This window comes from Lepidochelys kempii, chromosome 7, assembly GCF_965140265.1.
Source record: "Lepidochelys kempii isolate rLepKem1 chromosome 7, rLepKem1.hap2, whole genome shotgun sequence".
Taxonomy (NCBI): domain Eukaryota; kingdom Metazoa; phylum Chordata; order Testudines; family Cheloniidae; genus Lepidochelys; species Lepidochelys kempii.
In genome coordinates, this window is record NC_133262.1 from 48,851,141 (window position 1) to 48,878,148 (window position 27,008).

The 27,008-nt window shown below is 54.4% G+C and overlaps 1 protein-coding gene across 1 annotated transcript in view; it reads left to right on the forward strand.

Annotated features, from left to right (window-relative positions):
• The window catches only part of GNAI2 (G protein subunit alpha i2), a 195,503-nt gene that overhangs the window by 131,239 nt on the left and 37,256 nt on the right, over positions 1 to 27,008 (forward strand). The window lies entirely within an intron of this gene.

Sequence of the window (27,008 nt, forward strand, 5' to 3'; positions counted from 1 at the left end):
GGTAGATTGTCCCCTTCTTACATAGCGCTTGAGAGCTCCTGCTGTCTGCACAGACTCTGGGACCCTAGGGCATTGCCTCTGGAGGAAAGCAGACTCCCAAAGAGATTCTTCTTGCTATTGTGGGAAATTAACCACCAATATTCCTTGGGTTTTCTAGCCCAGTACCTCAGAGCTTGTTGCTATAGGAAAGACTGCATCCCACACATGCTATCCATATCCGGGAGGATCAGCCCCACTTGGAGTCAAAATTGGAAGGAAGCATGGCAGGTGTAGCAAGGTAGTATTTGATGCTTCCAGTATTTGATTTAAGAAGGGAAATGGCTCCAACTCACTATCTGGAGGATTAGGCCAAAAGAAATCTGAGGTTCAACAAGGACAAGTGCAGAGTCCTGCACTTAGGATGGAATTCCATGCACCGCTACAGGCTGGGGACCGACTGGCTAATTAGCACTTCTGCAGAAAAGGACCTGGGGATTACAGTGGATGAGAAGCTGGATATGAGTCAGCAGTGTGCCCTTGTTGCCAAGAAGACTAATGGCATATTGGGCTGCATTAGTAGGAGCACAGCCAGCAGATCGAGGGAAGTGATAGTTCCCCTCTATTCGGCACTGGTGAGGCCACATCTGGAGTATTGCGTCCAGTTTTGGGCCCCCTGCTACGGAAAGGATGTCGACAAATTGGAGAGAGTCCAGTGGAGGGCAATGAAAACGATCAGGGGCTGGGGCACCTGACTTACAAGGAACTGGGCTTGTTAAATCTGCAGAAGAGAAGAGTAAGGGGGGATTTGAAATCCGCCTTCAACTACCTGAAGGGGGGTTCCAAAGAGGATGGAGCTCGGCCGTTCTCAGTGGTGTTTGATGACAGAACAAGGAGCAATGGTCTCAAGTTGCAGTGGGGGAGGTCTAGGTTGGATATTAGGAAACACTGTTTCACTAGGAGGGTGATGAGGCATTGAAATGAGTTACCTAAGGAGGTGGTGGAGTCTCTATCCTTAAAGGTTTTTAAGGCCCAGCTTGACAAAGCCCTGGCTGGGATGATTTAGTTGGTGTTGGTCCTGCTTTGAGCAGGGAATTGGACTAGATGACCTCCTGAGGTCTCTTCCAACCCTAATCTTCTATGATTCTGTGATGCCCTAGTACATTGCGGTGCCGACAGGGCTCGCATCCTGGCACGTGGCAGGAGCATGGCACACATTGACTGCCTCCCAAGGACTGATCTGCTAGGTGGTGCCCAGCTGAGAGTCTGGAAACTTGCCAGGAGCCCATAGCTGTGTTTAGTGGGTATCATAGAATATCAGGGTTGGAAGGGACCTCAGGAGGTCATCTAGTCCAACCCCCTGCTCAAAGCAGGACCAATCCCCAAATAAATCATCCCAGCCAGGGCTTTGTCAAGCCTGACCTTAAAAACTTATCTAGTAGATAAGTATCTAATAGAGCAACTGCAGCTGCCTGGGTCTTCAGTGCAGTGATGCCTCCTGATGGTATTTCTGACCCCAGCACATAATGCAGCTGCCAATGCCTCAGATGATGATGGAGAGTTGCACTTGTCCGTAGACACAACCTCCGTATTCAGGCTGAGGATAGCTGAGGTAGTTGAGAGTTCTGGACTGTATGCGCTGTTCCTGTTCACTGTGTGGAGCTGTCATGTCACTGCTGGGATTCCTGGCTTAATCTGATTTCAAAACCATAATACGGTGTGGGTGGGTGGGGGGAGAGTCAATTTACAGGTCAAATTATTCATCAACACTTGTATTAAGTGCCAGATTTGTGCATTTTGCTCCTGTATGGACATAGGGTGGGATCTAACAGTGTTAAGAGCGCAGGTCCCACTGGTTTCCAACAGGACTCATGCTCCAAACTCCTGTGGACACTTTGAAGATCCCCCCACAGCCCCTATCCCAGAGAAGTGACAGTCTTGGCTATGAAGTCCAGGGGGAGAGATGGAAGGTATTATGCAGGACACGAGCCCATAACCATAGACTGAATTGGATAACAACACAGCCGCAAAGGCATTAACTAGCTGGGTGGTGGTAGCTCCTGGTGGGTATTAAGCTGGTAAGTAAGCTGCCGCCGCCGCCGCCATCATCATTCTGCCCATGTGCTTTCATTTACTCTCCAGCCCTGTGTACCTGGTTCTCCTAATAGAGATCTAGAGCTGCTTTCCTTAACTGCTGGCTGAATAACCATTAACTTACGGATAAGAATCCTAGGCATGTTTGTATAGCACTGGGAAATCTCTATAGAAACAAGCTACTGCTACCAGGCTTCTGAGGCTCAGTCCATAGTAATTGGCTACTTTCCCCAGGATAGTCATTGTTCCTGCCTTGGATGGCTTCAGTGTCTTCACTTCGTGAAGGAACATCTTAAAGGATGATTTTCACCAAGAAGAATGGCTTCTTTGTCAGGCTAGTATTTTTCTCCCACTCCTGCGTGCCCATATGGTGGATCATCTGTGCTGGCCAGGCTCTGAGAGAAGAGGGCTGGCTCTGACGTTATCTCTACCATTTAAGGCTGTGTGTATTTTTGTTTTAAACAAGCAGGAAGTTGGTTATCATAAGATGTGCTTTTCCCTGAGGTGGCATTAGACTATATAATGACGAGCTGATGATGGTCTCATCGGGCTGGAGGAGAAATAGAGCTGTCTGTGTATATAATGCAAGAACGGCTTGGAAATCGGTGGGAGAAGGAAAGAATCTGTCAGGAGCCTCACAGGTATTTTCAGAAAAGGTCCATTTACCATTAATTCATTTCCATGCCCTTTCCAGACAAGCCCTGCAGCTTCACAGCATCAGGTGTGTTCAGTGCAAAAATCAATGCTAATGCAGTATTAAGGGTGAGTTTTTAAACCCCCACAGGTCTGAAAAATTCAACAGCATCACATCTCTAAAATACAGCCTTTCTTACCCATCTGCACAGCTGCAATGCTCAGCCAAGCTCTCATCATGCATCTTGATTATTGCAGCATCCCTCTCTCTGACTTTGATAAATGTAGGCTTTCCCCACTCATATTCAGCCAGAATGCTGCTGCAAAGATCATTTTCCCCCCTTGGTTGCTTTGACCATGGTCTCCTGCCCTTTGCATTCCTCCACTGGCCCCCTATCACGTCAAACAGAAGCTGTTTGTCTTCCCTTTGAAGGCCCTTCAGAGTCAGTCCCCACCCTGCTTATCTTCTCCCCTTTGCTGTCAGTCAGCTCTCACCTTGGATCAGCCCATGATGCCGCCTCCACTGCTCACTGGTTGTTTTCAAACAAGGCCCTTTGTGCTCTTGCCATGCTTACCAATACTCTCTTATTGTTCACTTGTACGCCCCTGTCCGTCTCCATCTCTTGTCACACTTAGTCTGCAAGCCCCTTGGGGCAGGGACCATCTTTTTGTTCTGTGTTTGTGCAGCACCTGGCACAGTGGGGACTGAGTTCATGGCACTACGCAATCCAAATAGCTGTTATGGTTCCCATAACATCTGTATCCCTCTCCAGTTGTGCATACGTGCTATTTTGTCTAGCTCATAACATGTCCATGGGACCTTAGTGCGTGGCAAGCTAGGGTGTGAATCTACAGCATGCTAACTTGCCACGCAGTCATGTCCTGTGTGGACGCTGCTACAGAAGACAAGCCCTAAATATCTCTATTCGCTTTGGCTGGGGTGCAGTGGCTTTTAAGACTTTCTCCGGTGGATATCTTGATTTCTGGGAGTGAAAATTCTCCAGCTGCTGTGCTGTGTCAGTGTCACTCACATTGGTCTTTCCTTAGCTTTTTAAAAAATGTGGAACTAAGAGGAGGCAAACTCTGCTCAATTATACTCTGAAATAAACCCTTTCTATTCCTGGCATTACTTCCCCCAGTCCCTGGCGGGGGGTGTGCGCTGGAGGTAGCTCCCCTAGCTGGAGTTTGTTTGTCTAGTGAGCTCACCCCAAGACTCTGCCTGTAACGGGAGGCTTGTGGACTCGCCCCCTCAGTTCCTGTTGTTCTGCTTGTCACTGAGGCTTCACGCTCCCAATTTAGCTTCTTTGAAGGGAAGCAATTGTTGAGGGCGGTGATGCCACCTGTGGAGCTTGGTGGGAGCTGTGGAGTGGGCTGGGCCTGGCTTTGTATTCGCAGTCTTTTAACTTCACCCTAGAGGAGGAATTGGTCCACTTCTCTGTTAGTGATTTCTCATGAACAATTTGAGACCAAAAGAGACTGCAAAGCAAGAGGAGTGTTTGTCCCATCAAGTCTGAGACCATCCAGTCGGCCCAAGGAGACTCAGCCAGTACTGCTCGCTTCTGCGTAGAAGAACCAGCACTTTGAGTCTTGAGCTAGGCACAGCTCCGGGAGCTGCTTGGGGTCGGTAGCCTTGCCGAGATAGGTTCCTTCCTGCTGGAGTGGCATGTTGGGCACTGTGCTCACCACCACCGCGCAGAGAAGCACGTAAGAGGGAGTGTCTCCAGACAGAGAACATGATAGGGCTGGGGGGTGGTTGGTTGGGAAGGGTCTGTGATGTTCCAAGAGCCTGATGGTAAAGCAGATCCATTGCACTAATCCTCTTACTTTGTGACCTGATAAGAAGGGATTAGATCTGTGCTTCTGGTGAGCTCAAATGTGGTGGGTGTAGTTGCAAAGCATAAGCAGTTTGGATTTAACAGTGATCTACAAAAGGAGTAACAGGGTTTTTTTGGGGGGTGCTTTATGATGTATACAGAGAGCCTGAAAGGAATGTTTGTATTTATTAACTCTTCTCAACCTATGTCCCATTGTGAGCCATATTTGCAGTTTGTGTTAGGTTGGCTGCATCCACACAATATATATACTGCCTGTATGGCCCTGAAGATGTCACATGAGCCGCAGCTGTGCACTGATTGGGCCACAAGCGGACCGCGGGTTGAGTACCACTGTTCTAGCTTTTTTAGCTTATAAATATTAGGCTTATCAATGTGTTCCCAGGTTTTGCTGGAGGTATCCTTGGAGGTCAAGAGAACTGGAGAGGTAGCTTTCTTAAAGCTTGGATGAAGAGGTGGAGCTTGCTGTATCTTTAATCTAGATCTTCTGTACCAGATGTTGCTACTCAGAAGCTGGTTTTATACCATCTATTTCAAGCTAGAGTTATAAACAAAAATCCCTTCCCCTTTCATTTCCATAGGTGTGGCTTTCTTGGCTCTCATGATCCTATGAGTTCTCTAGGCATCCTAAGGGTATGTCTACACTGCAGTGTAAGCCCAGCATTTGAACTCAGGCTCAAGCCTAGCTCCGCTTCTGTCTACACAAATCACACTAGCCCAGCATGCAGACCCAGGATCCCAGGACCCCACGGGGTGGAGGGGCCAAGCCTGAGTCAAGCCCGTACCCAGGGTTCAAACCTCTTTCAGTGTAGACACAGCCCTACTAGACTCTCACTCTGGGAGTCTGCCAAAAGTATCGACAGGCTCACTTTCTTTGCCCTCCGGACAGTCAGGTTTTCCTATGCTGCATCATGAAGAAAGGGTTAGAGTGGCCACATTTTGGGAAAGCGTTGGGAAGTCTGGGATATGGGTGGTTGGACTCAGACTGCATAATGCAGTGTAAATGCTGGAGCCGCAGGCTGGGACCCAGGGTTCAACAATTCCTAATTCCCAGGGTTACAGATGAATGTAGATGCTCAAGCCCTAGCTTAACAAATCCAGGCTCTGCTAACTCGAGTTCTACTGACCCTTGGCTTATGTTGCAATGTAGACATACCACTAGAGTCCTCTAGGAGAAACAAGGGGGAGGACCTGAATTTCAAATGTGGGTAATAAAACAAGCTGAAACAGTTTTATCTGGAGAGGGAAACAACCTTCCTGGTCTCCTTTTATGTTATCGAGAAACAAACAATGGCACAAGCCCAACTGTGTTTCCTTTGCAGATTGTGTTGAACTGGTTTCCCTTTAGCCCTGCCCTCGATTGCATCTGAGATGGCCTATGGAATGAGATTTTTTTTTTTGTCTGCCTCTTAGGCTTGAAACACTACTGTCATGAACCCAAACTTCTCCAGGGACTGGTTCCAGTGCCCCTGGGTGGGACTGTTCAGCCACATAGGAGAACAGAAGATAAACTAGGGGAAGAATTTTGGTTAGCACATAAATACCTTGAGGCATTAGGAATGCAGGTCAAGTCCATGGGACTTGAACAAAGCCTTTGTGACTTGAGCTTTAGGTTTTCTGCAGTGGCTCTTTCTTCCTAGCCCCCTCAATGGCAAGAAATAAGGTTTCCCAGCAGTTACTACAAATGCGTGCTTCATGGTGAGAGCCACGGCTGTTCCAGGAAACAGGCAGTTGCAGCATATTCTGTTACATGAAGAGCACTAACTATTGAAAGATTAATGATAAAATCACAAGAGCTGGTAACATTGTCTACACGCAATGCTTGTCTACACGCAGCATGACTCTGGCTGAACTGGTGGAGTGATCTAAAATCAGTTTAGTGAAACCAGTGCAAAAGGCTATGTGGACACTCTTAAATAGATATAAACCTGTCGAGTGGTTTTAATAACACCACCTAGCTTTTATCTAGCACTTTTCATCCGTAGATCTCAAAGTGCTTACAAAGGAGGTCAGTATCATTAGCTCCTCTTTAGAGATGGGGAAACTGAGGCAGAGGGTGAGGTAGTGACTTGCCCAAGGTCACCCAGCAGGGGCCAGTGGCAGAACCAGAAATTGAACCAGGTCTCTATGTACTTAGGCTACTTAGGTTAAGTTGATTAGGAGCAGATTGAAGCTAACTTGAAATAAGCCATTCTTACACTATAATAAGAGCATCTACACAGGGTTTGCGCTGGTTTAACTAAATCCATTTAAAGAACAATTGAAATTAATCTCGTGCAATTTTTGTGAGTCACGATGGCCTGTCTTGCCCCCCATCACCAGGATATCTGGCAGTCTCTCACGTTGAATTTATCCTCTCACCATCCTGAGGATCCGTGTGATCCCCGTTTTACAGATGGGGTGTTAAATTGCTCGGAGAATGAGGTGTTTGTCCAGTGTCTGTCTGTCTCTCTCTGGAATCCCAGTCCAGTGCCCTAGCTGCAAGTCCAGCCTTCCTGCTGTTGATTGGTCACAAGACTTTTTTTAAAAAGTTTTCATGAGAGAAATTGGCATCGCACTGGCCTGTCGGAGGGCAATTCAGTGCTGGTGTGTGTAGATCCATAAATCTAATGAATTTGTTTCCACTTATCCCTGAAGCGATTTATTGAGGGCAAGTTTACAGTACAGCACTACCTCAGCATAGCTGCACCCCGTCTGGTGAAGTGCTAGGCCAATGGGAGAGCGCTCTCCTGTTGGCATAATTACTCCACCTCAGCGAGAAGTGGAAGCTATGTAGGCAGGTTAGAATCAGCAAGAGGGTTGTGTCACTGGACACAAAGTGAGCCTTCAGACATCTGATCTCTCGTGGTTTGGAGAGAACCTACCTCTTCTCAATCCACCCACTTGGGACTTGTGGAGCAATTGCCTGTCAGTCTGTATCCATCTGTTGTCTCCTGTCTAACACTCAGGCTGCAAGTTTCTTGGGGCAGGGCCCATATTTTTGTTGTTTGTACAGCATCTGGCACAGTGGGTGTGGTTCCGAGGTGCGATGATAATACGAATAATAAATAGCAGCAACAGCATACTGGGCAGAGCTGGGCCCAAGGGGGATAGTTAAGCTGAAAGCTTCAGTTTAAGGCTAGGTTTGCAAAAGGCACTAAAAGGAAGAAATGTCCGTCATGCCTGTGAGGCACCAGGATAACCACAGGTGTTGGGAAATCCAACCGACAGCCTGGAACCTCAGAGCCTCAGTTCTGGCATGTGACATCATTTCAGACTCATCATGTATCCGTCAAGACATGCCCCGTGGCCAACTCCTGCATTGAAAAGTATTTGGGGCTTCACCTCCAGGACAAATGGCCAGAGGGCAAAAAAGTCATGGATCTGAAGGGGAAGTGGGGGTTATAGCAAGAACTTGCTTAGACTAGGAGACACTGGGAGTGTTGGAGAGGGAAATGTTTCAAAGTACAGCAATAGCTTATGAGTGGAAGTACCCACGGCCCAGTTCAAGGATTATTGTGCATTATACAAGTTCAGTTGCAGTGTCTACTTTGTAATTTCTTGGTTTGTTACAGCTGTGTTCACTAGCAAAAACAGTGTGATATATTGGGGAGATCCGGAGTAGTAGGTTTTAGATGTGGTATTAGCTATGTCTTCAGTGACTTGGTGTAGCACTGTCTATGTACATTTATTTGGGGTAGTGCTGTACCACACTGCTAGAACCTCAGAGTTGTATCTCTAACTGTCTAGAGCAGGCAGGAATTTGGGGTCGGATCTTTTCCCCTGTTGCTAATGAGTTTAACGGGCACTTATACATGATGATGATGGGCAGCAGTATAGCAAGATGGAAGTATGCAGGTGGTGGTTATGCAGTGTATAAAACAAAAGCCCCCTTTGTTGATATGATAGAGTAGCTCTTGGTGGTCTGCCTGCTTTGTTCCGGGAGCTTTCAAATAGGTCACAGGCAAAGGCTCATCACACTGATGTGTCTAATCAGATTTGTTCCATATCCCTTATTACTTGCACATGTGGGGTTTTCCTTAGCAGTGTGATGCATTTCTGTGCTGCTCTTGGGCCTGTTAGCACAGGGCCACAAATCCAGGGACTAGCTGTATTGTCAAAGGGACAGGGTTCAAACCAAAATGGATTCCATTCCTCTAGACGGCCCTTGGAAGACCCAGTCTGGAATAGAGCGTGTGCAGTCAGAGGGGGAAGGTTGCACTGTCACTGTGTGCAAGATGCACGCTGGATCCCATCCAGGGTATCTGGTGCTGTACCGGTTGCTGTTGCATTGCCTAGGAGGTGGGAGCAAAGGCGATAACACCGCTGAAGGAGCTTAATAATGAGGCACAGTTATGAGCAAAGAGGAGAAGGAAAGCAGGTGTCCCAAGTGGTGAGGGGGAGGTAGAGACCAGCCATTTCTCTTTGATGGGTGATGGGTTTGAGGACAGAATTTTCTAGCCTTTTCAATGGCCTCAATCCAAATGAATGCCTTGCTCTTCCCCGGGCCTGGTGTGGTAGGGCAGTATCAGCTCTGTTTTACACATGGGAAACGGAGGCACAGGGACTTTGTGGCTTGCCCAAGGTCCAGCAGAGACTCCTGTGGCAGAACCGGGAACTGATCCCACCCAGTGTTTTCACCATCAGATAATCTTTCCTTCCTAAAAAGGGGCTTGCCCAGAACCACTTCCTGCCATGAGTAAAAGCCCTCTGGAGGATCTGTTCCCAGGGAGAGCAATGGGAGAAATGAGTTCCAGAAGCTCAGCTCCGATTCTGGTAGACGAGGGAAATAGAAGGGGTTGTCTAGGCAGGAAGGTTAAAACGGGACCCCAGCTGCCAGCTTCCTGCGACATAGGGCAGCTTCCAATGCGGTCTGAACTGAACACACGTTTGGTGGCTGCTCTGATTATTAGTGTCACCAGGGCCTGTCTCTACACAGTTTGATTCATGATCTTGGGCTTGTTCTAAAATTGTTGTGAACGTGACTGTCAAATTCTGGCTCCAACAAATAAGTACCGTGACAAAGTTCCTCCTCTGCCTTAGTGGGTCCTGTGCTTATTGGCGGATTTGCTTGCCTCAGAGGTTCACGACAGCCCTCAGTTTGGACACTTTCATGGCTCAGATCTGCCATTCACTCAGTTAGCCTCATCACTGGCCAGTCTGGGGAAAAGGAAGAGGAACAATCCCCACAGTCTCTGCTGATCCACCTAGTGGATCGGGGAACAGGCCAGAGACCTTCCCCTCTGGTGGAGCCCACAGTCCAGGTCAACTCCTCCGGTATCAAGTCGGGAGTTGTGGGGGGTGGAGGGATGGGGGGAACCTGGGCCCACCCTCTACTCTGGGTTCCAGGCCAGGGCCCTGTGGATTGCAGCTGTCTACAGTGGATCCTGTGACAGCTACAACTCCCTGGGCTACTTCCCCATGGCATCCTCCCAGCACCTTCTTTATTCTCACCACAGGACCTTCCTCCTGATGTCTGGTAATGCTTGTACTTCTCAGTCTTCCAGTAGTATGCCGTCTCACTCTCAGCTTCTTGTTCCCAGCTCCTCACACGCACCACAAACTGAAGTGAGCTCCTTTTTAAACCCAGGTGCCCTGATTAGCCTGCCTTAATTGATTCTAGCAGCTTCTTGATTGGCTGCAGATGTTCTAATCAGCTTGTCTGCCTTAATTGTTTCCAGAAAGTTCCTGATTGTTCTAGAACCTTCCCTGTTACCTTACCCAGGGAAAAGGGACCTGCTTAACCTGGGGCTAATATATCTGTCTTCTATCACTCTACTGTAGCTGCCCGCCCGCTTCCCAGATCCCAGTAGGATCACTCTCCTGTAGCCCTCTGGCCTGGAGAGAGATGGAGGGAGAGGGCTGCTGGTCCTGCTGCTGCTAGGCCCTGGGCTCTCCCTGCTGCTACTGCTGTTGCTGCTCCAGCTGCTGCCCTGGCTGGGCCAGATACCATCTCCCTTCTCTGCTACCTGGTTGCTGGCCAGCTGCTGGACCCCCCACCCTCAGGTTCTGCTACTGTTCCAACTGCAGCCTGGGGGGGGGGGGGGGGCTGCTGGCCCGCTCCTCAGAAGGGGGGAGTGAGGGACCCGAGCCCCAGCAGTGCTGCTGCAGACATGACCATCACCACCACCTGTGAGGGGTCCTTTCTGCCTGCCTGGCCACTGGGCTGCTTCCTGGAACTGCTGCTGCCTGGGAGCTGCTGGACCCTGAAGGAGGAGGGGAAGAGGCCATCTGCTGCTGGGGGAGCGCACAGGGACTCTGCAGACCACTGTGGAGGGGGCCTTAAGGCTGAGTAACTTTTGAACTGTGCTCTTGTGGTGGGGGTTTTGACTGTGTTTGTGGGGACACAGGGGGTGTGGCGTGGAGCCTGCCCCCCAGTCCATCTGTGTCGTCCCGTCCCCCCCCAACCCCCACCATCACTGTTGTCGCTGCCCCCTCCATCACCCCCAGTGGACACTTACCATCTGCCTCAAGCTCCTGCCCCTGGGACTCTGCTGCTTGCTTGGCTGGCCGCACCCTTTCTCCACCTTTTTGGGCCTGAAGCAGCAGCCAGCCCATACCGACTCTCTTGTGCAAGCGCACATGAGCGCACGTGCCCCCCCCTTAGATGTGCCCCCTTCAGCAAGCCCCCCAGCTTTGTCCCTTGCTACCTGCACCCTTTTGCCCCTTGCAGCCTTTTGTCCCCCCTTTTACCCCAACACCTTGCTAGCTTCAGTTTGTTTGCTTGCCCCGCCCTTTTCCCTCTGCAGCTCTTGTTTGTTTGCCCTGCCCAAGCCTCTGCCCCTAGCCCCTTCGTTCCCTGTCCTACTTCCAGCCTGGTTGTTCCCCTGCCCTGATTGGCCCCTTACTCAGTGCGCCCATGCCCCTTCCCATGCGCTTGTGCTCTTTCCCTGTTTGAGTTTGCCCATATCTCACTGCACCCCCCTAAAGTTATGACCCCCCCCTCCCCTAGTGCAGCTAGGGGAGCCGGATTCCCATCCTGAGTCGGTGACTGCCCCCCATGAGCCCTTGGTAGCCCCCTGTCCAGCCCAACCCTTTTGGTGCCTTCCTCCCCTGCCTGCAGCCTAGTGGGGAGGAATGGTCGACCTGCCTCCCCCTTCCCCTCCTCTCTCTGGTGTTTTTCCCCTTCCTCCCTGCTCATTGTGGCGGGGGACGCAGCGCGTGGAGCCCCTCCAGCAGCCCCGGCTGCCTCTCCACCGTCTGCCCCTCCATCACCCCCCCAAGCCTCTCCTCAACTGCCGCTGCCAAACCACCTGCCACTGCCCCTGGTGGGGCGACCTCCGCTGCTGCCATGTCCCTCGCCCCCTCAGATTCTGGGGGAGCGCCCCCAGCTGGGGGGAAGGGCCAGGGTAAGAAGAAGGGGAAGGGCCCTGCTAAAAAGACCAGGCCCTCCATGGCAGGGGCTGTCCCCACTGCCGCGGCCCTACCACTGGCCGCGGCGTCCCTCCCCGCTGTTCCCTCCACCAGCTCTGCAGGTGTCCCTCCCTCGGCCCCCAGGGCGTACGCCCAGGTGGTGGCAGCCCCTCTGCCTGCCGCTACATCATCTCTCCTGCCCATCGCTGCCGCTACCAGCTATAGCGGCCGGGGCCCGTTTCCCACCATGACCAGGAAGCACGGCGTCCGTTGCCTCCTGGTGCCCGCCTCACCCCATGTGGAGACCTACATGCGGGCATTGGCGAGGGTAGTGGGACCCACGGCCATTGTGACGGCCTCCAAAATGTATGGCAAGGTTGTCTACTTCTTAGCATCGGAGGCCGCCACCCAGGAGGCGGTGGAGAAGGGCCTGGTAGTGGTGGGGGGGGTGGTGTTCGTCCCCCTGGAGCCGCAGGACAGCCTGGGCGTCCGCCTGGTCCTGACTTCCGTCCCTCCCTTCCTTCCCAATGCCGCCCTGTTACCTGCCCTCTCTACCCTGGGGAAACCCATCTCCGTTGTCAGCCCTCTCCCATTGGGCTGCAAAGACCTCGCCCTCCGTCATGTCCTCTCGTTTCGCCGGCAAGTGCAGCTTCAACTGCCGCCCCCTGCACGTGATGGAGAGGCGCTTGAGGGGTCATTCCTGGTCCCCTATCAAGGGGCCATTACCCGGGTGCATTATTCCATGGGGGAGGCCCAGTGCTACCTCTGCCGGGCAATGGGGCACATCCGGAGGGACTGCCCCCTGACCTGGCAAGGGGGGACATCCGGGACCCCCGAGCCCCAGCAGGGCGCCAGCCCTGTCATCGCCAGTGCCCCAGGCTGCCCGGCGCCCAGAGCGCCCCTCCTCCTCCTCAGTCCGCCAGTGCTCCCGCTCGGGCCCAAGGGGTACTTCCCCCAGCGCACCCAGATGAGCGGGAGAGCCCCGACTCTGCTGCCTGCAATCCGGCGGGGCTCCTAGAGGAGGCTGCGGCAGGGATACCGCCAAGCATGGGAGAGGGCCCACCCCAGGGGGAATCTTCCCTCCCTCATGCCGGCCCATCGCTGCCTCCCACAGTCCCTGAGCCGTCGCCCCTGCCCCCCGACCCGACTCCTGTTAGCCGGCCCCCAGATGCCGCCATGGAGGCCTGGGCCCTAGTCCAGGGGAAGTGGGGCAAGTGGAAGGCTCGAGCTCCGCTCCTTTCCACCGATGCGGAAGCCCTCCGGAAGACCAGAAAGGGGGGCACCGATGCCGAGCCTTCTGCCTTGCCTGCGGGTGCGCTCCATCCACTGGTGCCAGCTGGGGAAGGCGTGGCAGCACGGGAGAGCAGTACCATCCCTCCAATGAAGTCCCGCCCCTCCAAGGCCCCTGATGGAGGCCCTCCTGCCCTGTTACCATCTGGAGCCCCTGTGAGCCCCGAGGCGAGCGTCGCTTCAGGCACTGGCGGGGAGACCTCCGGGGTGGTGGAAGGAGAGCTCCCTTCCATCTACGAGGGGATCAAGGCCCTGGGTCTGACCCCGGTCACCCAGGGGGAGGACAACTCTCTGCCAGCAGGCCTCGATCTGAGCGACCTCACCCCGGCCCCCCTTCTCCATGCTCCCTCCCCCAACCGCTGCTTCCACTCCCACCTCCGAGGGTTCCCTGGGCTCCTCCATCTGCCCGGCCGCGGGTGGCACCCTGCTGATGGCTGTCGAGCCTACTGAGGCGACAGCCGGTGATGTGCGGCTGGGACCCGAGCCCCATGGGATGTCCCTCGTGGGCGTGGGGCAACCGATCTCCTTCCTGGGCGGGGACTCCACTGAAGACTGTCCACGTTTCAATGTCGTGGCTACTATGCCGGCCATGGAGCCAGAGCCCGGCATCACGGAGGGCCCCCTTCCCACCCCCCAGATCCCTGAGCTTGCCCGAGAGAGACCATTTTCCAGCGGCCTGGCTACTGGGGCCCAGGATCCTGCCTCTGCCCCTCTCCCTGATTTTACTCCTGACCCCTGCCCTGCTCCTACAATGGATCCCTGCCCTGCCCCTGATGCCAACCCCGTCTGTATCCCCTCCACCTCCTGTGATGCCATTGCTGCTCCTGGGGCCGTCATTTCCTCACTCCCAGAGGATAGCCCCCAGGGAGCGGCCTCTATATTTCCCTGTCTCGATTCACCAGGGGCTGCTATCTTCCCTCCGCTGCCCCCACTTTTGCCAGGGTTTGAGGGGGGCCACGTGGCACCAGCCCATCAGGGCCATGTCGGGGGTCCGCCCCTTGCCTGCCCGTTTCGGTGGGCCACAGGGCTGTCGGGGGTCCCTCCAGAGGATAGCCAGGGTCTAGTGACCCTGGCCCCCCATACACTGCGAGAGGAGCTGCGGGAGTTCCTTGAGGACGTCCGTGGCTCCCGTAACAAGGTGCAGCTCGCTCTCCAGCGATGGGGGGACTTCCATCAAATCCTCCGGGCCGCGAGGGCCCTCATGGGGGAGGATAAAAGGACTGGGAAGCAGGCCGCTGTGGCCTATCAGCAGGTCCACCACTTCTGTGACTCCTTACTCACCTACGGGGTAGGTCACGGATTCTTGCACGGTCTGTTGGGAGCCGCAAGCGTCCCTGCTGGCGAGGATCCCCCCCAGCCCTCCTCATGGCACCTCTCACCATCGCAACATTGATCACCCGGGGCTGTAGGATGGATCTCCGCAGGTGCCAGGTGCTCTCCTTCCTTCGGGAGTGGGGATACTCCTGTGGTTTTCCTACAGGAGACCCATACGGATCCGGCCGCTGAAGACAGCTGGCGGCTGGACTGGGGGGACAGGGTCTACTTTAGCCATCTCACAGTTCGTACGGCTGGAGTGGTGACCCTGTTCTCCCCCGGCCTACAGTGCTGGGGGTTGCCGAGGCTGTGCCAGGCCACCTGCTGCACCTCCGGGTCCGTATTGAGGGGCTCTTGGTCAATCTTGTTAACGTCTATGCCCTGACATTGGGCCTGGAGCGGCTGCGTTTCTTTCAGCAGGGGTCTGCCTTCCTCGGCACCTTGGATCCTCGCGAGTGCCTGGTCCTGGGCGGGGACTTGAATGCTACCCTCGAGAAGCGGGACCGCTCGGGGACCGAGCAGTGCCCGGCTGCAGCGGACGTCCTCCGGGAGATAGTCTAACACCACTCCCTGGTGGACGTCTGGCATGACCACCACCCAGATGACGTCTCGACGTTCACCTTTGTCCAGGTGGAGGCCCATTGGTCGTGCCACTCCCAGTTGGACCACATCTATTTATCACGTTTCCACATTTCACGGGCCCACTCCTTCAGCATCTGGCCGGCCCCGTTCTCCGATCATCCTTTAGTCACCATGACGGCCTCTCTCTGCGCAGAGAGGCTGGGGCCGGCCTATTGGCATTTTAACAACAGCTTGTTGGAGGATGTGGGCTTCATGGTGTCCTTCTGGGAGTTCTGGCTGGCGTGGCGAGGGCAGCGGCGAGACCTAGGGAAGGTGCACGCCCGGCTCTTCTGCCGTGACTACACCTGGGGTGCCAGCCGACGGAGGGATGCGGCGATAGGGCAGTTGGAACGGGAGGTCTTAGGGCTGAAGAGGCTTCTGGCCGCCAGCCCTGAGGATCTATCCCTCTGCGGGGCATGCCGGGAGAAGCGGGAGGAGCTCCGGGCCCTCGAGGACCATCAGGCCCGGGGTGCCTTTGTTCAATCCCGCATCCGCCTCCTTTGGGAGATGGATCGCAGCTCCCACTTCTTCTACACCCTGGAGAAAAAGAGGGGGGCCAAGAAGCATGTCGCCTGCCTCCTAGCAGAGGACTGCACCCCCCTCAAGGATCCGGCAGAGATGTGCGGGAGGGCCAGCGCCTTCTATGCAAGCCTTTTCTCCCCAGATCCGACCGATCCTAACGCTTGCAGAGTGCTCTGGGATGAACTCCAGACGGTCAGCACGGGCGACCGAGACCGGCTAGAGCTGCCTCTCACTCTGGCAGAGTTCTCGGAAGCCTTCCGTTGCATGCCCACCAATAAATCTCTGGGCATGGACGGGCTGACCGTGGAGTTCTACCGTGTGTTCTGGGACTTCCTTAGCCCAGACCTAGTCACCGTCTGGGCCAAGTCTTTACAGAGCGGGGTTCTCCCTCTTTCGTGCAGGTGAGCTGTGCTTGCCTTATTGCCGAAGAAGGGGGACCTCCGCGATTTACGAAATTGGCGTCCCGCCTCGCTCCTCAGCACGAACTAACTACAAGGTCGTAGCGAAAGCCATCTTGCTGCTCCTAGGGTCCGTGCTGGCGGACGTGGTCCACCCAGACCAGACCTACACCCTCCCGGGCCACACCATCTTTGACAATCTGTATCTGGTCCAGGACCTCTTGGAACTCGGGTGCAGGGATGGTCTGTCATTTGCCCTCCTTTCCCTGGATCAGGAGAAGGTGTTCGACAGGGTGGACCACGGGTATCTCCTGAGCACTCTGCAAGCGTTTGGCTTCGGACCCCAGTTTATAGGTTTTCTCTGGGTGCTGTACACCTCCGCAGAGTGTCTGGTCCAGCTCAACTGGACCCTGACCGAACCGGTCAGCTTCAAGTGAGGAGTACGACAGGGGTGCCCCCTCTCGGGCCAGCTGTACGCTCTGGCGATCGAGCCCTTCCTCTGTCTCCTCTGCAGGAGGTTGATGGGGTTGGTGCTGCAGGAGCTGGAGCTGCGGCTGGTCCTGTTGGCATATGCTGATGATGTGCTCCTCGTGGTCCAGGACCAGAACGACTTGACATGGGTGGAGGCTTGCCAGACCATCTACTCGGAAGCCTCCTCTGCCCCAGTCAACTGGGTCAAGAGCTCTGGCTTGGTGGTAGGGGAATGATGGCAGGCGAGCTCCCTCCCACCCGCTCTTCAGGCCATCCGGTGGACCGCGGGTCCACTGCTCTATCTCAGCGTTTACCTTTCTGCCACGCATCCCTCTCCGCCGGAGAACTGGCACAATTTAGAGGGCGGGGTAATAGAGCGGCTCCAGAAATGGATAGGACTACTCTGGTGCCTCTCCCTTCGAGGGCTTAATCAACTAGTCCTGTCCATGCTCTGGTACCGGCTCAACACCTTGGTCCCGGCCCCGGGTTTCCTGGCCAACCTCCGGACATCGATTCTGGAGTTCTTCTGGTCAGGACTGCACTGGGTCTCTGCAGGGGTTCTCCATCTACCCCTGGAGGAGGGGGGGCAGGGCATGAAGTGTCTCCACACTCAGGTCCATGTCTTCCACCTCCAGGCCCTGCAGAGGCTCCTTTATGGTGCAGGTAATCCGGTATGGAGCGTACTGGCGCATGCCTTCCTGCGCCACTTCCAAGGGCTCCAATGTGACTGGCAGCTTCCTTACCTCCATCCGAGAGGTCTTCCGCGAGACCTCTCTGGGCTGCCGGTCTTCTACCAGGACCTCCTCCAGACCTGGAAACTGTTTACAGTGACTAGGTCCTTGGCGGCCTCCATGGGGGAAGATCTCCTTGCAGAGCCCCTGCAGCTCCGTGTGCAGGTGGCAGAGTCCCCCTCGGTGCGCCAGAGGTTGGTCCTGGCAGAGGTCACAAGAGTCTGAGACCTCCTGGACTACGACCGGAGAGACTGGCTGGATCTCCTGACGCTCGCTCAGCACATGGGGCTCTCCAGACCTCATACTCCCTGGCGCGTACTTCAGGAGGTGAAAGCCACTTTGCCACCTGCTGCTCGGGTTTACCTCGACCGGGTCCTGCGTGAGGGCGTGCCCCGCCCACCCTCCACCCCAGGCCCGCTGGACCTTTTCATTGGGCCCCTGCCCCGTGGACCCAACCGACCCTCCCCCACCCCTTCACCATGAGCCGGCTGCACGAGCTGCAGCCGGTCTGCTTCCAGACCGCGCCAAGGAAACATCTACACATGCTCATGCTCCACACCCTTCACGCTCTCACCCTCATGTCCTGCCCCGATTCAAAATGACGGGACCTCCTGCCACCTTTGGAGGGTGAGGAGCCCCAGTGGGCCAGCCTATATTCCACCTTGGTCCCGAGGACCGCCGGGGATATCCGTTGGCGGCTCCTTCACGGAGCCTTGAGTAAGGGCATGTACTTGGCACGGTTCACTCCTATCCCAGACACCTGCCCCTTTTGCGGCGTGAGGGAAACCCTGGCACACACATATTTGGAGTGTGCCAGGCTGCAGCCCCTATTCCAGCTCCTCACCAATATTTTATTACGTTTTTGGTTGCACTTTCCCCTCACCTTCTTATTTATGCACTCCCTATCTGCGGCCCCACAAAGTCACGGGATCTCCTGGTCAACCTCCTCCTGGCCCTGGCTAAAGTGGCCATCTATAAAACCAGGGTGAGGAGGTTGGCCGATGGAGTCTCCTGTGACTGTGGGGCCTATTTCCGATCCTCCGTAAATTCACGTATCCGGGCAGAGTTCCTCTGGGCGGCGTCCACTGACTCCCTTGACGCCTTTGAGGAGCAGTGGGCGCTGTCTGGGGTTCTCTGCTCGGTGTCCCCATCCGGTTCTCTTCGTTTGACCCTTTGACCACACTCCTGTCCCTGTTATTTCATTAGTTGTCCCCTGGATTTATTTGGTGTCCAGGTCCTGTGGATCCCCCTCTTAGGCTGTGGGGGAGCCTTTAGCAGTGGGTGGGCTTTGCCCGCCCACTTCCCGGATCCCAATAGGATCACTCTCCTGTAGCCATCTGGCCCGACCCTGTCACAGTACCCAACGCCGGAGGCTGTGGGTCGGTGGCTAGACAGAGTGATGACCAAGGCCAGGTTTACACTATGGTGTCTGCCTGCAGAGCTGGGCCAGGCAGGGTGTGAAGCAGTCCGACCATCGTAGCTGTGCCAGCGGAAGGCCCTAGTGGAGATGCAGCTTTGCTGTCAGGACTGTGCTTTCACCAGTGGAGCTTGATTCGCTTGTGGGGGTTGGTTTCACTATCCAGGGACAAAGTGCAGCTTTCCCCAGTGCCGCTGCACCCACGCTAGGAGCGTTGCCAGTATAGCTGTACTGGTAAAGCATGGCTAGTGTGTGTATAGCCAAGACAGCCCAAGAAGTAGGACACAGCCAGCGATTTACCTCTGCAAATAAGCCACCTTAATTATCTTTGTTTTCCCAGGGCTTATTGTCAGCACACAGCTAATAGGACAGTGACAATAAGCTGGTATCTCTTTGCATCTAACGATAAGCACAGGGCAAAGGCTGTGTTTCTTTGGATGATCTTGCATAAGCTTTTCTCAGCCGAGCAGGAGTCCAGGAGCTCTCCACCCTTCCTTGCTTTGTTGTGCCAGTGTTACGTAGAAAGGCCGCCTGGCCTGCGGCAGGGAACTTGTAGCTGTGCGGGAAGGAACTCGGTAATGCTCGTGATAATGGAACCACTCCATGGGAGGGCTGCAATCAGAACAAAGTGGCAGGCACAGTGTGTGCTGGCTGTACCCAGACAGTCCCGCATGGGTGTGGGATCCTGCAGACTCCTCCCCCAGTCACCAGCATCACAGGAAAAGCTCAGTTTCTGCCAGGAGCAGCCAAGGGAAGCTAGAGATCCCCTTGGTGAGGGAACTGCATTGATCATCCCGGATAAACTCTTCAAATCTAGATGTGGCCCTAGCGTCAGGGTTGATTCATTTGTTGTTGATTTGTATTGCCAGGGCTAGTGGGTAGGGTGTGGCACTGAGACTATGCTTTGATTTCTCGCAGTGCCACAGGCTTCCTGGGTGACCATGGGCCTGTCTACCTTGGGGAAGGGTGACTGGTACAGCTTATCTTGGTTCCCCAAACAAAATAAGCCATAAGCCCTCTTTCACCAGTGTAACTGTCTGCACGAAGGCCTTTGTCAGTGCTGAAATGTCACCCTCCCCACAAGCAACATAGCTCAATCGGCAAACATTTCTAGTGTAAACCTGGCCTAATTCTCCCCAGTCTCAGCTCCGCGTCTGTACAGTGGGGATAATGCCACTGCCTAGCCCACACGTGTGCGGGGGTGGTAAAATCCATAGATGACTCTGAGATTAGGGCCATATAAGTAAGGCTGCGGGTAAGCACTGGCTGCTGCTGGGGCAGTCTTGGGCCACCCTCTCCCACCCCCCAGCAGCAGAGTTTGGGTGTGGGAGGGGGCAGGGGATTGGGGCACAGGACAGGGTGAGGTGAGCTCTGGTCAGGACTTACCTGTGAGAGCTCCCCGGAAGCCGCAACATCCCCCTTGCACAGTTGCTAGGTGGGGGCGTGGCCAGGCAGCACTGCCTTGGCTCAGAGTGCTGGCTTCACAGCTCCCATTGGCTGGGAACCATGGCCAATGGGAGCTGCGGAGGCAGCACGCAGAGCTGCCTGGCCACACCTCTGCCTAGCAGGTGAGCGAGGGGGATGTCGCTGCTTCTGGGGAGCCCCCCAGGTAAGCACCTCCCAGAGCCCACCTCACCCTGTCCCGTTCCCCTACCACACCCAAACTGTGCTGCTGCTGGTGGGGGAGGTGCGGAGCCAGGTAGGGAGCCTGCTGGCCGCGCCCCCCAGCAGCAGCGGGGGTCCCCGGCTGCGCGCTGCTACCCATGGACCCCAGCTCCCTGCTCCCAAGTTTGTCGGGTATATAGTAAGAGTCATGGACAGGTCACGGGCCGTGAATGTTTGTTTATTGCCCATGACCTGTCCATGACTTTTACTAAAAATACCCAGGACTAAAACGTAGCCTTACATATAAGTAACTGGATGGTGTGTAAAGTCCCAGTCAAGATCGGGACTCACGGTGCTAGGTACTGTATGTACACTAACTCGCTGGGATCAGTGGGCACTGTGTTCCTAACTCCCTTAGGTGCCTTTAACTTCCAGACAGCGAGAGACTGTCCATGCCTCCCAGAGCTTACCAGTGAAATAGATGAGCCAAAGGCTGGGAGACCAGGATGGCCTGTTCCTCCCCTCCCCCCCCCCCCCTTGCTCCCTGGTGGTCGTTGCTGCTCTGGTGAAACATAAGCCTGCCACTTGAGAGCTTTAGCCTTTGGGAAGGAGACTGGATCTCCGCAGCGCCCATCCCCCTCGCTGGAGAGTTGCCCTAGCATAGGCGCCGACTCTGTGGGTGCTCTGGGGCTCAAGCACCTGGGGCACAGCTGTTCGGCAGTTGAGGGAGGCACTTGGGGGAGAGCAGTGGCCGGAAGCCTCGGGGGAGGGGTTGGAGCAGGGTGGGAAGAGCTGGAGTGAGGGCGAGGCCTCGGGGGTGGGGTGGAGTGGAGTGGGGGCAGGGTCTTGAGGGAAAGGGCGGAGCAGTATGGGAAGTGGTGAAGCGAGGGCGGGGCCTCGGGAGGGGGCAGAGTGGGGTGGGACCTTGGGGCGGAGTGAGGGTGGAGCATCCCCCAGGGGAAAAAAATAAAACTCGGTGCCTATGTGCCCTAGTCTTTAGGGTGCCGGTAGGGCTGCAAGCCCTCTAATAAGCATTCCCTGGGGGTCTCCAGGAGGGGGTGGTGCAAACAGATCACAAGACCCTGCTCTCTGGAGCCGCCAGTGTGTGTAAGCCACGGCTGCCTTGGCAGCACTTCACTTTGTCTTGTTAAGTGGGGAAAGTGCAGCACCCTCCGCCCCCCTCCCCAGCAGGGCTCTTGGGTTGCATTGCCCCAGCACGGAGCTGCAGTGCTGCCCACGCAGCGGTTCGTTCCCCACTGGCTGAGCTGCAGCGTTCCTTGCCTCACTTTCCCCTTTGTCATGGTGTTGGGGCTCTAATGCAGGACAAACGGGGGTAACTCGCCTTGCCAAGGATGCTGGGACCCCCTGTGGCCCTGGAACTAGCGAATCTTTACTGCGAATGCAAAGCAGCAGCCGTCAGGAAAGACTTGAGCTGCCACAAGCTTTTCTCTGAGTTCAGGCCTTGTCATCTCAGCGGCCCCAGGGCTAATGCATTGTTTGTGTAGCACCAAGCCGCAAACGGGGCTTATTGGCCCTCCAGCCAGCTAAGGAATCACTTCAGGGACTCAGAGGGTTAAGGACACTCAGCAGGTGGGAAAAGGGAGTTTCTGATCTCTAACCCAATGTGGCGCACCCTGTGCTAGCGGAGCTTGGAATCCTCATGACAGCCTGGTCCCCAGTGGGAGAGGAGGGCGGGGAAGGGGGGAGGTGTACGAAAGGCCACAATAGCAGTTCAGCTTGTGCAGCCCAGCCCAGCCCCTGGCTTTTGCTTCCTGTTTTTGTACTGTGAGGCTGAAAGAGTTTCCGGCTGTTTTTGAGCAGCCAGCTCATTTGCATAATGCGGTCAGGCCTTTCTTTTTAAAGAAGAGAGTGAGCATGCTGGAGCCATGCCCTCGGAGTGGGTGAAGCTCCGGCTTTGGGCAGGGCCGGCATCCCCTCCTGCGGGGATCTCTGGGGCTAGGAGGGTGCAGAGAACACCCAGTGTCTTCCTGCAAGCGCACCTGCTCACTGGACTGAAGACCAGAAAAAAATCTGGGGGCCAGATGCGCAGCTGGTGTAAATCAACATCACTTTATGGTCTTTGCTGCTGAGCCATTGGCCAGAGCCACTGGCTCCCTGCCTGGCACTGGTATTTCAGGCTCCCCTTTGATCCCTTGGCTCTCCCTCTCACATTAAGTGTGTTCCCCTGGTGGCCCTGAGGCCACTCCCTTACCATTCGTATGCAGGTGCTCTATCTCACAATGACCATGGGCGTGCTCACTGCCAGGAGCTCAGGGAGTGGAACAGCTCATGTGGAAGCCAGGTGGATGCACCGCAAGGAGCTGGTGGCTGTTGCATCGTCCAGCCAGCCTCAGGGTAGGGACCCGTGTTGAAGGTTAGCATTCCAGTCTTCGGTCCCTACTAGAGGTCTAGCTTTAAATGTGGTTTTCAGCAGACTCCAGACCTGGGGCTTGGACATTTTGAGGTTTCTCTGAGATGAGTGTGCCCAGCACCTGCCAGCTTTCCCATGTGTCGGGTATTGACATGTCCTGGAGCATGTGCATCTGGCAGAGTGAGGGATGGACAGCATGCCTGAGCTCTGGCTGAGATTCACCTATGCAAATCCCACTTGCCTGCAGTGCTCTCTTGGGAGCAGTGCCCGGAAAGCCTCATGTAGGCAGACTTGCACTGCATGCAAATGTTTGCAGGTGGCAGGATCTCCTTGGGCCATGCTGTGGCTGATCAGGAGGCAAGGCCTTTCATGTGCTCCTTGGTGTGGGCCCAAACTTGGGACTTGTCCCTGCTTTGCTGCAGGCTGCTCTCTGCTGGGGGCACAAACCCATCTTGTGACGCAAGCTGCAACTTCCATTCCCCAGCTCTTGAAGAGCAGCCTTTAAAACTCCCTTGGAAGGGAAATGGATGTTAATTAGCACAGTGGGAAAGTGAGGAGCTCTCCTGAGGGATACGTGTTACTCTGTGATTTTTCCCATGTAATAACTGCGCTGCACCTGCCATTCCCCAGCCCAGTCCCCTTTGTCCTCTGTGATGGAGGGGAATCTGTCATCTCAAAGTTTAGCTCTCACCAGATTAGGGTGCTGCAAATCCCCTGATTAACATGGTTCTAATTTGCTTAAAGGATGCCTGAGTGTAATAATCGAATTAAGCAACTGAGCTGGGGCAATTTAAACTCTCGCTGACCTCCCAGGCAGTGTCCTGGGCAGGATTCCTGAGCCTGCAACGTCAAATGTTCAAAGGTGCTGCTGTGCTCGGATACTGCTTTTGTAGACTGCTTCCTAGACTGAGTCCACAGTAACTGCCAGTGCTACCCAGAGCTCAGACTTATCCCCAACGGCTTTGAAGCAGAGAGAAAGGACTGGCCCTGAAGTTTGCTTGGCAGATGAAAGTTCTGTAGATACTTGATGCCAGGCTACTGGAGCTGGCGGTCACAGTAGAAGTACGTAAGGTTGGAGTACAGATGTGCAGGCTTGATCCTGCTGGGGGCTCTGATTTGTGCACCACACCCATCCAGAGCCTTTGCTTTAAAACCCCATGATGCCAGTCTGATGAGCTGAGACAGCATACTTGCCTCTCCCTTGTCACCGCCTCTGGGACCACCAGGGCTTCCCGTGCGTTCGACAGGGCTACATCTCCAGGTGTAATCTGCTGTCCTGTCTGTGAGATCTCTTGGATTAAGGCCATTTTCACCAGTCATTGTACAGGTCTCAGCTGAGGGAGAAAGCCTTGAGCTAGGTTTCTGTCACAGACTGCTCCCTCTGCTGGAAAGATCAGGACTCTAAAGACAGGTTTCAGAGTAACAGCCGTGTTAGTCTGTATTCGCAAAAAGAAAAGGAGGACTTGTGGCACCTTAGAGACTAACCAATTTATTAGAGCATAAGCTTTCGTGAGCTACAGCTCACTTCTTCAGATGCATATCGTGGAAACTGCAGCAGGCTTTATATATACACAGAGAATATGAAACAATACCTATTCCCACCCCACTGTCCTGCTGGTAAAAGAGTGACTTACGCTAAATCTAGCAGCCAACACTTGATCGGGATCCCCAAAATGTCACCAGTGGAGCACTGAATTGCCCTTCCCTGTAATTCAGAGGGTCTGTCTGCACTGCAGTTGGGTGGTGAGATTGCAGCATGTGTAGACTTGCTCACACTAGCTTTGATCTAGCCAGCACAAGTAACAATAGCAGTGAGGCTTCAGCTGTATGGGCTTGCCTCGCCCACCCAGAACCCCTAAACATCCTCGAGTGGCCCCTGCCTATCACTGCTATTGTTACTTGAGCTAGCTTTGCTCTAGCTCAGAGGTTCTCAAACTGTGGTCCGTTCTCCATTCAGGAGGTCCGTGGATAGTTCCGTCTAAGGTGCACACGAGAGAATAAAGGGCCACCCACCTAATTAGTGGAGTTACGCAGGCGTGGCTCCACTAATTAGGTGCCTGGACCCTGGAGAAGATGCACGTGTAAGGTGGGGTGGTGGCCTTGGGGGGAATAATTGGTAGGTGGGAGGGGGTAGTGGGGTGAGAAGAGGGGGTGGGGGGAATTTGGTATGTGCAGGGCTGTGGTGGTTAGAGAAAGAGGCAACTTTCCCTAGCTCCAAGGCTGCAGCTGCAGGAGAGAGATGGCTCTCCTTCCCAGCCTCTGGTCTGGGGCTGCTGCGATGGGGGAGACACCCCCTCCTTCCCAGCCCCAGTAGGGAGGAGAGGGAGAGACCCCCCACTCCTTCCCAGCCTCCGAGGGCACATCCATTGCATTAGAAAGGTAAGACTAGGGATATTAAAATATGAGTTGTGTGCTTTTATTTGTGGAACAAAAAAATGTTTAAGGTTTTTTTATGTAGTGCTTTTATCCAAAGTGCTTTACAATAGTTAGCTAACGGTACAAACGACATTTGGAAAGATCATTAAGTGGTCGGCCGAGACCCTCAGCAATTTTCAACTGGTCCACTTAATAATAATAATAATAAAAAAAAAAAAAAAGGTTTGAGAACCACTGCTCTAGTTAGATCAGAGCTAGTGTGGGTCTGTCTACATATGCTGCAGCCACACCTCCTATTGTGGTGTAGGTACCCCCAGAGGTGCAGCCTGGGTGGGCTGTAGGCCCCAGCATGAATGCTATGCCTTGATCTGAGCAGCCTGGACGCAAGGCATGCCAGGACCTGTGGATTCAGCACCCCACATCTCTATTGTTGTGGGGTGGGGATTATGCTTAGTTAAGGACTTAATCCGGGGGGGATCTTTGAATCGCACCAGGAGCAGTACAGGATCGTCACGCTCTTGGTGTTTTGGGGAAGCCACTCTTTGCATCTTGTCAGCCCTTCTCCCAACTCCTCCAACAGGACCCCGCGCAGCTGTGCTGCACGCAGCGAGGGCCCTATGAACTGTGCCGGGGCGGAAGGGGTAGGGAGTGTTTGCTGATCATCTCCAGCTGGCAACGGAGGCAGTTGCCCCATCAGGGTATTTCTGCCTGGGCTGCAGCACTGCCTTCCCATCTCCTCCCCTACGTCGGCACCTCCCTCTTCCTCCCAGGATGGAGGGGTTTGTGTTTTTGACTATAAATGGTGCACAACCATCAATTGTTTCCGCTCTTTGTGTGGTTTGTTGCCATAGTGATGAATACTTTCCTTTCTTCGTTTTTTCCTGAGAGCAGCTCCGTATCAATGCAGCTCCGTAGCTGTGATTAGCTCAGAATGGGGTGGGGAAAAAACAGCCCTGCCCTGAGCACCAGACAGGATCTACTCCTCCAGAAAAGCTCCAGTTATACCCAGGGACTGCACTCTACCCAGCCAGGAGCAAGGAAATCCACAAGGCTGGCAGATACATGCTGCAGAGCAGCATAACACAGTAATGGTGCACAAGACCCCCACCTTTACAAATGGGGCTTGTTTTCAGAATGATGCAGCCATGGCCCTTGGTTTGACTGTACCAGCCTCACTATTTCAATAGCTCAGAAGACCTCTGACGGGTTTCAATGGGGAGCAAAATCCTTTAGCTAGTGCAGATGACTCCCACTAGTGAAAGTACTGAGTAAAAATGCAGGAGGAGCCAAAGTTCAGTCTACATATTCAGCCCCCAGCCTGCCTGGACTACACATCCCACCATGCAGTGCTCCACCTTGATTGAGGAGCCTGCTGCACTGCATGCTGGGACATGCTACAGGTTGGAGACTGACTGGCTAAGCAGCAGTTCTTCAGAAAAGGACCTAGGGATTACAGTGGATGAGAAGCTGGATATGAGTCAGCAGTGTGCCCTTGTTGCCAAGAAGGCTAATGGCATGTTGGGCTGCATTAGTAGGAGCACTGCCAGCAGATCGAGGGAAGTGATTATTTCCCTCTATTCGGCACTGGTGAGGCCACATCTGGAGTATTGCATCCAGTTTTGGGTCCCCCACTACAGAAGGGATGTGGACAAATTGGAGAGAGTCCAGCAGAGGGCAACGAAAATGATCGGGGCCTGGGGCATGTGACTTACGAGAAGAGGCTGAGGGAACTGGGCTTGTTTAGTCTGCAGAAGAAAAGAGTAAGGGGGGATTTGATAGCAGCCTTCAACTACCTGAAGGGGGGTTCCAAAGAGGATGGAGCTCGGCTGTTCTCAGTGGTGGCAGATGACAGAACAAGAAGCAATGGTCTCAAGTTGCAGTGTGGGTGGTCTCGGTTGGATATTAGAAAACACTATTTCACTAGGAGGGTGATGAGGCACTGGAATGGGTTACCTAAGGAGGTGGTGGAATCTCCATCCTTAGAAGTTTTTAAGGCTTGGCTTGACAAAGCGCTGGCTGGGATGA